At 43.3% G+C, this 11,463-nt stretch overlaps 1 pseudogene; it reads right to left on the bottom strand.

Annotated features, from left to right (window-relative positions):
- Positions 1 to 10,623: 10,623 nt before the first annotated feature.
- LOC119514994 lies at positions 10,624 to 10,917 on the bottom strand (annotated as a pseudogene).
- Between the last annotated feature and the right edge of the window lie 546 nt (positions 10,918 to 11,463).

Raw genomic sequence — 11,463 nt, 5'->3', positions numbered from 1 at the left:
TTTACTTATATGGACACTGAAATCTGACTTCCATATAATTTTCACGTGACAAAATTTTCTTTTTTTTGATTTATAGTCAAGCTTTTTAAAATATAAAAACCATTCTGAGCTCACGGGATGAACAAAAACAGGTAGTGGGCCAGAAACAAAAAAAAAATTAAACACTGCTACATATTCAGCAACATGGATGGAACTTACTATGTTCAAAAACAGGCAAAACTAATTTATGGTGTATAAAGGTCAAAATCGTGATTACCTTTAGACAGATAATAATAAGGCAGGCTTCTGAGCTGTGTGGTTCATGTTCTAGTTTGTGATCTGGGCGGTAGCTAATCACAGGTGTTAACTTTATAAAAGTTTATCACATTGTACACTTAAGATTTGGCATTTTATTGTATCTTTGCTGTATTTCAATAGAATGATGTGTTTTTGTTTTCTTTTTTTTTTAAAGAATCTAGGGTCAGTTTAAGAGACAAAACCACATGGTGGCTAAGAGCAGAGATTCTGCAGTCAGACTTCTAGGTCTAAATCCTAGTTTCATCATTAATTTGCTGTGTGACTTTGTGCAAGTTGCTTTACCTCTCTGTTCTTCAATTTTCCTCAAATGTAAAATAGGGGATCACGATGTACTCACCTCATAGTATTACTTTAAGAATGATGACTTAATACATATAAAGCTACTTAGAACAATGCTGGCATGCCCCAAACTCTAATAAATATTAGCTGTTATTATTGTGGCCAATTATGTTTTTGGTTTGGGTCTCATGTTCCAGCCCATTAAAATGTTTATAGACTCTCGATTCTGCCATATATTATGTTTACTTTTAGATTAAATCTTAGGTCAGAGGCACAAAGAAGTCTTTTTAACTCACATCTGGCCCAGCCCAGCTTACCGGGGATAGGATTCTGGAGAAGTGTCTGGAAGTAAAGGCTTATAGTCATAAATAATATAAAAAATCCCTGGTCTTATTTAGAATGTACAATATTAACTGTGAGAAGTTGCAGTGTCAGTAGGTGCTAGCTGAAGACTCTGAGATCTGGGGTTCCAAACAAATATATATTTCCATCTCGGAACGAATCATTTTTATAGAAAACAGAAGGGGCTTGTTGGATAGGTGTAGGAACAATACATTCCGCGGCTCGTCTGTTCTCCAGGACTAGATCCTGCATCTAAAGAGAGCCTGATTTAGGATCTCTTGATCTCCAGGAACCATGTAAGGTGTAATCCTGAAATCTTTTCCTGGAGCCAGGCAGAACATAAATAAAACAGAAAAAAGCATGTAATTCCCACCATTTAGGCTCTATAAATGGGAATTACTGTACTGCTTGACATAATATTCCAGACTTAAGAAAATGGAGTAGTTATTTTTCCCCTGACTATAAATATTCATTAATTTGTTTAATCATTGAACAGATTTTATTGAGTGCTTAATATATGCCGCATAAAGGTCAGTGACGTTCCACAGCAAAGAAATCTTTAACCTTGTTCGTTGTTTAAACTGCTGTCTCTTTAAATTTTCCAACTGTGGAATGTTATGACCCCTTCTTTTTTTTAAATCCAGTAATACCTATTTATATCACAGAACATACTTTGGGAAATGCTGAGCTAACTAGTCCCTAGTGCTGATTACTGAGGTTTCCCAATCCTTTGCTGCCATAAATAACATTCTTGTACCTACAGCTTTGCACACATACTGGATTATCTCTTTAGGATAAATTGCTGGGAGTGGAATTGTTGAGTTAAAGGCTCTGTTTCTTTTTATGTGCACAAAATACCCTAGGCCAGTTTTACAAATCTTAAGGAATCCTAGACTTGTAAACTCTCAGAGTTGGAAGAGACCTTCGAAAGCATCGGCTCAAGCCCTCATTTCCCAGCGGGCAAGTCAGCCTTACTGCTGTTCTCCCAGCTCCATTCTGGCTGGCGGGACAGCCATGCAACAGAAGAATGACATATTGCGGGGAAACCACTGGGGCATCACAAATATTAGCATTTGCATCTTTGGGCTCAGATCCTTCTAATCCTTCCACGTGGGCATTTTGTTTCCAGTCCATGTGCTATGGTTATGAGTCCCGAGTGAATCCCTAGGTATTCACTAAGGATAAAATGTCTGGGAAATGGAGAGCCAATTTAGCACCCATTCTTCCCCCTAAAGGACCACCAAGAAGCCAAGAAGCTCACGAAGGGCACGGGTGTGTGTGCATGCATGTGCAAGCCTGTGCACACATGCACACACTCATGCAGTCATTGCTTGGGGGAAGCTTGGGATGAGATGCACACACACGGTGCAACGTGATTCTGGTTTTCCTGTAGCATAACTATGACTCTGTGGCGTGTACTACTTTAAGAAACGACTAGGCTAGGGGTGGTGGGAATCATTTCCTAGTCTCACCCACTGTTTCCAGGAGAATTGGCAGCCACGTGGTGAATGCACGTTTTTGAAAGATTCTTGGTAGAGGGCAGCAAGCAGCTCAGCTCACTAGTTTGCCACTGGAGCAGAGCAGAGAGCAAGTCAACCCAAAGTCTACTAGAGCACCCCCCAGCCTGGGCACCGGGCAAAGGTTTATTCCCTGGAGATTCCCTGGGTGTCCCTTTTGGCTGGATATTTTATTTGAAAGAAATCTAGCTCTCCTCAAAATGCAAAAAAGGGTGAAACTCCCGAGATGCCTCTAACTTTATTTAGAGGGAAAAATAACATCTTTCCCCTGTAGTCCAGAGGGCTTGACCACATCAAAGCCAAGGCCCCAAAAGTTCAGTTCTTCTTTCTGGCTTGGAAAAATTCTTGATGTTTCACAGAAAATCTCCTCACATCCAGCCACACCCGTCTTGTTCTTTCACTCCCTTCTGGCATCTTCCACCTCATTACAGAAGTTTTATTAATGGCACAGGAAACGGACTGGCAAAGCTGCCCAGTGGGAGCCCCTCCAGCTTCCAGCTGTCTTGTATGATGTGGCTCTCAGGATTCCTTTGAGACTTCAGATTGGAGTTCATGCCAGAAGGGCACTGGTGGTGCCTGTTAGCTAGGAGATGGGGGCTCTCTTTGGTCTAACCGACGGTAAATCTAAACCCTGAGATCAGCTCCAGGGGCAGGGATTGTGTAGGCATCTCTCTCCTTCCACAGTGCCTATTGCAGAGATTCAATCAATATTTGTTAAATGAATGAGTGAATGATTTGTGGCATGGCTTGCTTCAAGTTATATAGTCTTTCTTGGTCCACTGTTGTAGGCAGTTGCCTGGGTGTGTGTCTTGGTTTGCCAGAGCTGCTAACAAACTCCATGATGGGCTGACTTAAACAATAAGAATTTTTTGACTCATTGTTTGGAAGCTACAAGTTCAAAATCAAGATGGTGGCAAGGCCACACTTTCTTCTGGAGTCAGTGGAAATCTGGTTCTGCCAGTTCTCCACCACATGCCAGCGTCTTTGGTCCCCTTAACTTCTGGCTTCTTTCAGATTCTGGCATCTACTAACTGATTGTGTCCGAATTTCCCCTCTTGTGTCCGAATTTCCCCTCTTTATAAGTCATATGGCTAAGGCTAGATCTGATTCAATTTGCCTCATCTTAAATAAGATCTTCCAAGAGCCTATTCACAAATGAGTCCACACCTTAACTAATAACAACATCCTCAAAGATCCGATCTACAAATGGGTCCACACCCACTGGAACATGGATCCAGAGAGTGTATGTACCTTAACTTCCAGCCATGGTAAATCTTGCAGGATCTCTGGTGAAGTGGGGAGGGCATGGCACACAATGAGCAATGTCAGAATAATCCCTCTCCTCGTTCACTGGTTCCACCCACCCATTACATGCAGTGAGGGTCTAGAGCGCACTAAAAATGACAGACTAATGCCTAATCTGACATAAATCAGAGATTTAATTCAGAATGGGTTACAGTTAGGGTCTCTAAGGGAACACAAACAGACAGAAACAAGAATGAGTGAAAACACCAAAGCCTGGTACCTGGGCAAAGTCTGGGCTGTTCCCAGACCCTCAAGTCTGCCAGGTGTGGCCGTACAGTTTGGACATTGCATAATTCAGCCCACGGGATTCTTGACACAGCTTGCGCCCCATCACAGACTTGAGTCCACATGGCTCCAAGCACCTATCCAGTGGGGACGATGGGTCTTCCTTTTTGCATAAACTGTTCCTTACTACTCTTTTATGATTCCCATTTCTTTTTTAAATTTCCTGGATATGTGAACTGTGTGTGCATGTGTGTGTGTGTGTGTGTGTGTGTGTACGTGTCTGCTCTTACTGGAGTCTGAATTGAGTAGCTGAAACAGGCATTAAAGCTCATGCAATTGTGTCTAAACTAAAGTGTCCTCTCCCTTCCCCTGATAGTTGAGAAGACAGACAAGCTTCAGGCCATGTCTCGTTCCACTGTTTTCTGGCCTGAAGTCTGGAAGACATGTAACCACTGCTTGTTCAATAACATCCTTCTCCCTTCCCAAACCCTAATCCCCGACTTTGCGTGGGAAGGAGGAAGGCGTAATAATGGAGACTGTTGTGTGTTCCCCACCTGAGTTCTGGGGAGGGGTTTGGGGATCCCCAGGTGAAGTCAACTCCCTATTCAAATTGGCTAGACACATCACCCTCCACTACTTCTTGATCTTCCCCTCCCAACTTCTAGAAAGTCTTTTTATTGCTCTGTATAAGGAGCACTGGTGGTTCTATGTACTGGATTTAGCCCATAAATTTAAAGCCAAGGGGAGATGCCATGGATACTTCAATAAGCATCCTCCATCCTCGGTTTTCCCAGTAAGATGAGCCTGGGACCAAAACGTCTTTAGTTGAAAGAGTTCCTGGGATAAGATCACAGGCATTGCGCCAACAGGGCCTTCTGAAGTGCTCCCGTGTGCTGTAAATCATCAGACTCAGAGCTTGTTCTCCGCAGACACCATGACCCAACCTTTGTGCCCCACACATATCCCACTTTTCTTCCTTAGCTCTTCCTTAATTCATAGATTTTGTAAAGAGAGCTATTAACAAATGAACATATCTGAGTGACGTTACATTCTTTAAATCAAACTTCAGGCTAATGGTCACATCACATGGTAAAGGATAATTCTCTTCTCGTGGGATAGGTTTCAGAGGAGATTAAGCTTGTAATGTGGGAAAAAGTTTGATCCTTATTTTCCCTCCACTGCCTCCCCACATAATTTAAAAGCAACATCAGTTCCTTTGGGGGTTTGAAAAAAAGATCCTTTAGATCCGATCTCTTGACTTAATGATCTTCAGTTAAGTGTGAAATTGGAGAGTGAATGACAATACAAGGACAGGTTGGTGAAACCAATAATTTATATTTCTTGACATAAAATATAGGTAGGCATTGCCTCCAAGACATTTGGCTATGTGTGTTTCACACAGTAGCACATGCAGAAAAGTTTTCATCCCTACTAATATCCAATGAATGGGGAAAAAAAAGTTAAGAGCTCCATACGATAAGAAGAAAACACTTTAGATCTCAGATGCCAAAGAAGACTAATTTCAAGAGACAGAAATATGAAAAGTCGTATTTGCTTTGCAAATTATGGACAGGAAAGCTAAAACTATGTTTAATGAGAAAAACACACAAACATACAATTAAATTCTATATACTATCCACATAAAGGAGGAGGATGAGGGTTGGGATGGATGAAGCAAGAAAGCAGGAGAAGTGATATAGAAGGTGGGGGGGGGCAGTGGAATGAGTGGAGACAGAAAGAGGAAGGGAGAGTGAGGCAAAAAAAAAAGCTAACAAAGACAGAGACCACCAGGCGCACCTACTTGCTCCACCAGCATCTACTGGGCTCCCACCCATGTTCCCCATGGAGCTGGGTCCTTCCCCATGACCCATCCCTGAAAATCACTGGAGACGGAGAAGGAAGTAGACCGTGGACAGAAGCACCCAGTGGTTAAGCTTTAGAGAGGATCTGAAGTGCAGAGGTTGAAAGGGGACACTAATGAGATGTGCCAAGTTGGAGGGTGTGGGATGAGGAGGGGTCTCTTGGCACGGTAAAAACTATTTGGGCTATCCAAGGGGTTGTGACCACCCCTGCTAGGCTGGCTTCCAAAGGAGGTTTAAGTCCCAGAGGCCATAGCCAGAATTTTCCATGGCTGGGACTGAAATGTCAAGTGACTGCTGAGTTATGGGAGATTTAGGAAAAGCTAGGCTGAGGACTGTAAAGAAACTTTTATCAGAATTACTCGGGGTGTTAGTTGTAAATCTCTGTTCCATAGAAGCCCACCGTCCTGACCCCCAGATCTGAACATGGTAAGTCTGAGTAAGGCCCAAGAATATGCATTTTCAATAAACACTCTCTGAGTAATGGTGATGCAGGAAGTGAAGGACTAACAGTGAAGACATCCTCATTTGTTGGATATTTCAACCCCACCTTCCAGTTTCAGGTCCCATGGGCCACAGAACCATTAGACCTCAGAGAAAGTCACATGTGAGGCTGAAATTGTTGATTTCATTTATAATTTCATTTTAAGCCTGTTTTTCACCTTGATCTGTTTCCTTTTGTATGGAGACTCTGCCAAAGCCCTCCATTTATCTTGGCCTGGCCTGGAAGGACATCACCTGGTCACTCCTTCACCTGGATCTTTAGACAGTTCCTGAAGGCCCTAAAAGCCTCGTCCTAAGAGGCTGCCTCTCTCTGCCTGAGTGTTTTCTCTGACTATTGGGAATGTTTCCAGCCAGCGCTAAAGCTGACAAGAAGCACCATGGAGTTAAGCCTCAGAAGAGACCCACAAGCAGTGATGAATGGCGGTTGACAGATAAATACTCCTCTTGAAGGATAAATGTCACCTCTTGAAGGAACAATTCTGAGGCATAATACCCTTCGTGATTGAGGCCCCGTGACCCACAGCACTAATACACTCAATCATGTACACATTCTTGGCTTTCTCCCTTCTTCCACACTCTCATTGTGCCTCTCAGGATCACCTCCCAAAGAGACTATGATGGTTAACTTCATGGATCAACTTGGCTGGGTTACAGTGTCCAGTTGTTTAGTCAAGCAAGCACTGGCCTGTTACTGTGAGGGTATTTCACAGATGGATTACATCTAGAATCAGCTGATTACATCTACTGCTGATTGCATCTACAATCAACAAAGGAGACTGCCCTTAGCAATCTGGGGAGTATCCTCCTCCAGTCAGTGGGAGGGTTTAAAAGCCAGAACTGACGATTTCAGAGGTAGGAAAGAAGAATTTCTGCATCAATTTCAGCCAGCCAGCCTATGCCTGGACTCAACTTTAGCATCGCCTTTATCGGGATTTCCAAGTTTCCAGCTTGCAGCCTACCTTGAGGAGTTTGGACTTGCTAGTTCCTTATAATAAATCATATATATCCTATTTCTCTGGAGAACCCTGACAAATATGAACTATTTTACACCCAAATCCTTGTCTCAAGGCCTACTTTAGGGGAACTGAAACTAAAACAGTTTTGTTTTTTTTTTTTTTAAATGCTCCTTTAATGCCTTGCTTATATCCTCAAATATAACCAAGATCTCTGCAGGGAGTGTGGGGGGTGGGGCTCCAGGGCACAATAGAAATTTGCTTTGCCATGAGTCAGAAAAATTAAGTTAAAAAGCAAAGGAAATTTATAGCAACCCCAGCCATACATATTTCATTGTCTTCTGACAATTCAGACACCCACTTGACCAAAACTACAGGTATCAGAGGAGCAGACTTTCTTTATTTCCTTATTAAAAACTATTCATGTAGATCTCATTAAAGCTTGATCAGGGTTCCCCTATTATTTGAACTTGACCTTGACTTTGGCAATGTTCTGAGTTCCTTTGGTCTGCGTGGTGAACAGAAATTCCTCAGTTTTCTGTACCCTGAGCTCCTCCATCTCTGTGATGAGCTGGCACAGAGCTTCGCAAGGCCATGGGATGTCATCATTATCTACACCATCATCCCTCAGGCTTGAATTTGGCTTTAGAGTTGACAATGTACCCACACATGTTGTCTTGTTTGAGCAGAGCCACAAACCTGAGAAGGAGTCGGGACGTGTTGCTTATTCTACAATTAAGAAAATCAAGGTTTAAAGAAGGTAAATAATTTCCCCAAAGTCCCAAGCCAAGGACGTGTCACTGACCTATCCCAGAGTCCATCCTTTCTCATGCCTGGTCCAATATGCTCTCCGTAACACGTCAATCTTCCTGCCGAGGCAACGTGCATTCATTCATTCATTTATTTATGCATTCATTCACTCATTCATTCATCAGACATTCAATGGTGATTTAAACTCAGGTTTTAGTGGGTAAAGTTTCCCCCTCTAAAATGAACTTTTCTCATTCTGTAAAAGGCTCTAATCCAAATTGCCTTTGAAATATGCTCTTCTCCTTCTTTTCAATGATTGACGCTTTTTATTAAACAAATTTGCCCCATGAAGATGTAGGTCTTTGTTTCTATATCCACATATTGGAGAGAAATAAATCACCGCTGCCCTGTGCCCTTATTGTTAGCAGGAGAATTCCAGAGAGGCTAAGTCTGAAGGAACCCCGGGCTGAGGGCTCATTCCACAGGCAAACCCAGTCCTCAGACCTCCTCCTGCCCTGACCCAGGGTACTCTCTGCCCCCACTCTTCTGAGCCTTCCAGTCCGCCAGGAACCTGGCTCTTCTGAATCATGCTGAAGAAACCCTCATTCCTGGAAATCCACTCCCAGTGCTCTGCCAGGCTCCCAACAAGGAGCATTCACAGCTGCAACTCTGCAGCTGGGAACCATAAGGCACAAATGATCGTGTGTCCATATTTTGGAGCTGATTTTTGTCAGGAACGTACTAAACACTTCATAAATTAAGTCTTTGGCTGTCAAGCTCTGATATCAGATTCATTGTTGCTAGCCATTCCTTGCACAAAACCCAGGTGACTGATGCACTGGATAGTGCCAGAGTTTTTCCTTATCCTTTCCTTTCCTTTTTTTTCCAAAGGAAAATGTGTGCAAGGGAATAAGCCACCCTGCCTCACCCTACACAATTACAGATGTGTGTGAGGGACGTTCTTTCTTGCTTTCCTGGCTTTCCAGCCTTACTGTCCTTTTCTTTCCAGAATATTCTGCATGCAGTCACTACTTCGGACTGCAAGAGGGTGGCAAAGACCTGGAATTCCTTGGATTTCCCTCAGGCATAGTGGGATCCAGGCACTGCTGAAAATACTCTGCATGTTTAAAGTAATTCAGTCCTGAGGATGAGCTTATGAGTTCGGTACTATATTATGCCCACTTGATAAGGTTGATGGAAGAGGAAGCTAAAGGACAGGTCCAAGGTCATACAGACAGTTCACGGAGGAGCTGGGATTCAAACGCAGCCAGTCAGCTCCAAAGCCAGTGCTCTTACCCAGCCACTGCAATGCAGTCAGCAATGCTTCTGCTCTTTGTGTCAGACCCAGGAGTCAATGAGCCAATGGTTACCCTCCGTCCCCAATGCCCACTCATTCATGTACTAACAATGCAGTGACCATTCACTCAGGATCTAATGCCCTAGAGAGTCTCAAACATTTTTTTAGCTGCAGAATCTTCTCTTCAAAGCAACTCACGTGTTGCAACCCAATATATAAAGTAATTAGAACAGAACTTCCCTGACTGAACGGGAGGTGGGAACACAGAATCACAACTTGCCTCATCTCTCGAGGCTCTCCTCAAACAGGACCACTTCAAGATGTGGGCACTTGCAAATTGATATTCTTCAATGTTTACTTAGAAGAGCAAAGAAGGGTGACAGGGGCATGCATAGTTGGGTTTTCTTCTATATTTCTGGAACCGTATCTGAATACTTGACAGTTAAATGTCCAGGTGCACTAAGGGACATTGAACCAATCTGTCCTGTGCAGGACCATGGGATGCATCAGTATCTCAATCAAACCACACATGGAATGGGGACGATTTGAAGAAGAAAAATGTTAGTAACTCAGGTATGCTGTGCTCCCCTGTAGGGATTTACTAAGAAATGTACATTTCATAGATATATACAGCTTACTGACAACTGTTTTCAAAAGTCGTAACACTGAATTTCTCCGTATTCTTTTGCTTCCAAGTAACAGGAACATAACTTAAACTAGTTTAAGCCGAAAAGAAAATTTATTGAGTCTCACAAGCAGGAAGCCAGTGGTTGATTGGGCTTGGGCAGAGCAAAAACCAGGAGGCCCCAGTGTTAGAGTCATTGCCCATTCATTCTCTCCCTCTCTCTCTCTCTCAGGGATCTCTCCACACCAGGTTTCCTTTGTGATGTGCATTCTGATACCAACATTACCCTTTTCTAAGCTTCCCAATATGGTGAGAAGTCATCATCCCAACTCACTGTCCACACATTCCTCTGCGTCCTTAAGATCTTTTGTAACACGTGCTCCATGCTCCAGAAAGCCCCACCTCCTCCATAACAGCTGCCACTGCTCCAGAAAGCCTTACCGCCCTGAATGCATGCCAGGGGCTACCAAATGAGAGCCTCATTCGCTTCTGCTGCTCAGGCTGCCACCTTCCCGGGACATAGTCAGGTATCTTATTTCCCTTTGCAATATCAAGGATCCAATAACCTCTTCCAAATAGCTTGTTTCCTACAGCTATTGGCTTTTATTTATTTATTTATTTTTTATGTTTAAAACCAGAACATTTATTGCACAACTAATCAGTGAAATCCTTAAGATGAACTGGATGCTCCAACAGCTGCCCTCTTGGGTTTAGGACTTGTTCCTTCACGGCATCCATGCCTGAATCAGCAGTATACAATTTTTAGGTGCCTCATTCTATCGCTACCAGTGATATTTCTTCTTTTAGCCTTGGCACTCTAGTTATACTTGCTCTTGTGTTTGGCAGGGTAACCACGTTTTCCGCAGGTCGACTTCTGAAGGTGGTAGGCCTCAGAGCCACAGCAGCAGCACAATGTGTGCATCTTATTGCAATGCTTTCCAAACGATGATGTCCCCTTCGTCATCTCGTTTCTGTGGGCAAGATCAGCTATTGGCTTTTACAAACCAGTGTACGCTGGTTTGTACACAAGAGCTGATCGTGTACATCTCATCCCAACACCACTTTCAGAGAAGTCGTGTTGGTAGTTTGACATTGGCCACGATGGGAATATTCACATCACAGGCGTGCTGGTTTGAATCTGTTATGTACCCCAAGAAAGCCATGTTATTTTAATACAATCTTGTGGGTGGGACCTTTTGATTAGATTATTTCCATGGAGATGTGACCCCGCCCATTCAAGGTGGGTCTTAGTTTACTGGCATCCTCTATGAGAGGATAAAAGGCAGAGACATTTTGCAGAGAGCTCAGAGATGCTTAGAGAGAAAACACCCAGAGACATTTTGGAGATAGTCATTGAAATCAGAACCAGGAGAGAAGCTAAGAGATGAAATCCAGAGTATGCTCCCAAGAAGCTAAAAGAGGACCCCTAGACACTTAGAGAGAAATGCTCTGGGAGAAACAAGCAAGGACACACAGAAGCTGAGAGAGACAAGTTAATACAGAAGCCCAG

Source organism: Choloepus didactylus, chromosome 18 (assembly GCF_015220235.1).
Source record: "Choloepus didactylus isolate mChoDid1 chromosome 18, mChoDid1.pri, whole genome shotgun sequence".
NCBI lineage: Eukaryota > Metazoa > Chordata > Mammalia > Pilosa > Megalonychidae > Choloepus > Choloepus didactylus.
This window is presented reverse-complemented; position numbering and strand designations above follow the sequence as displayed.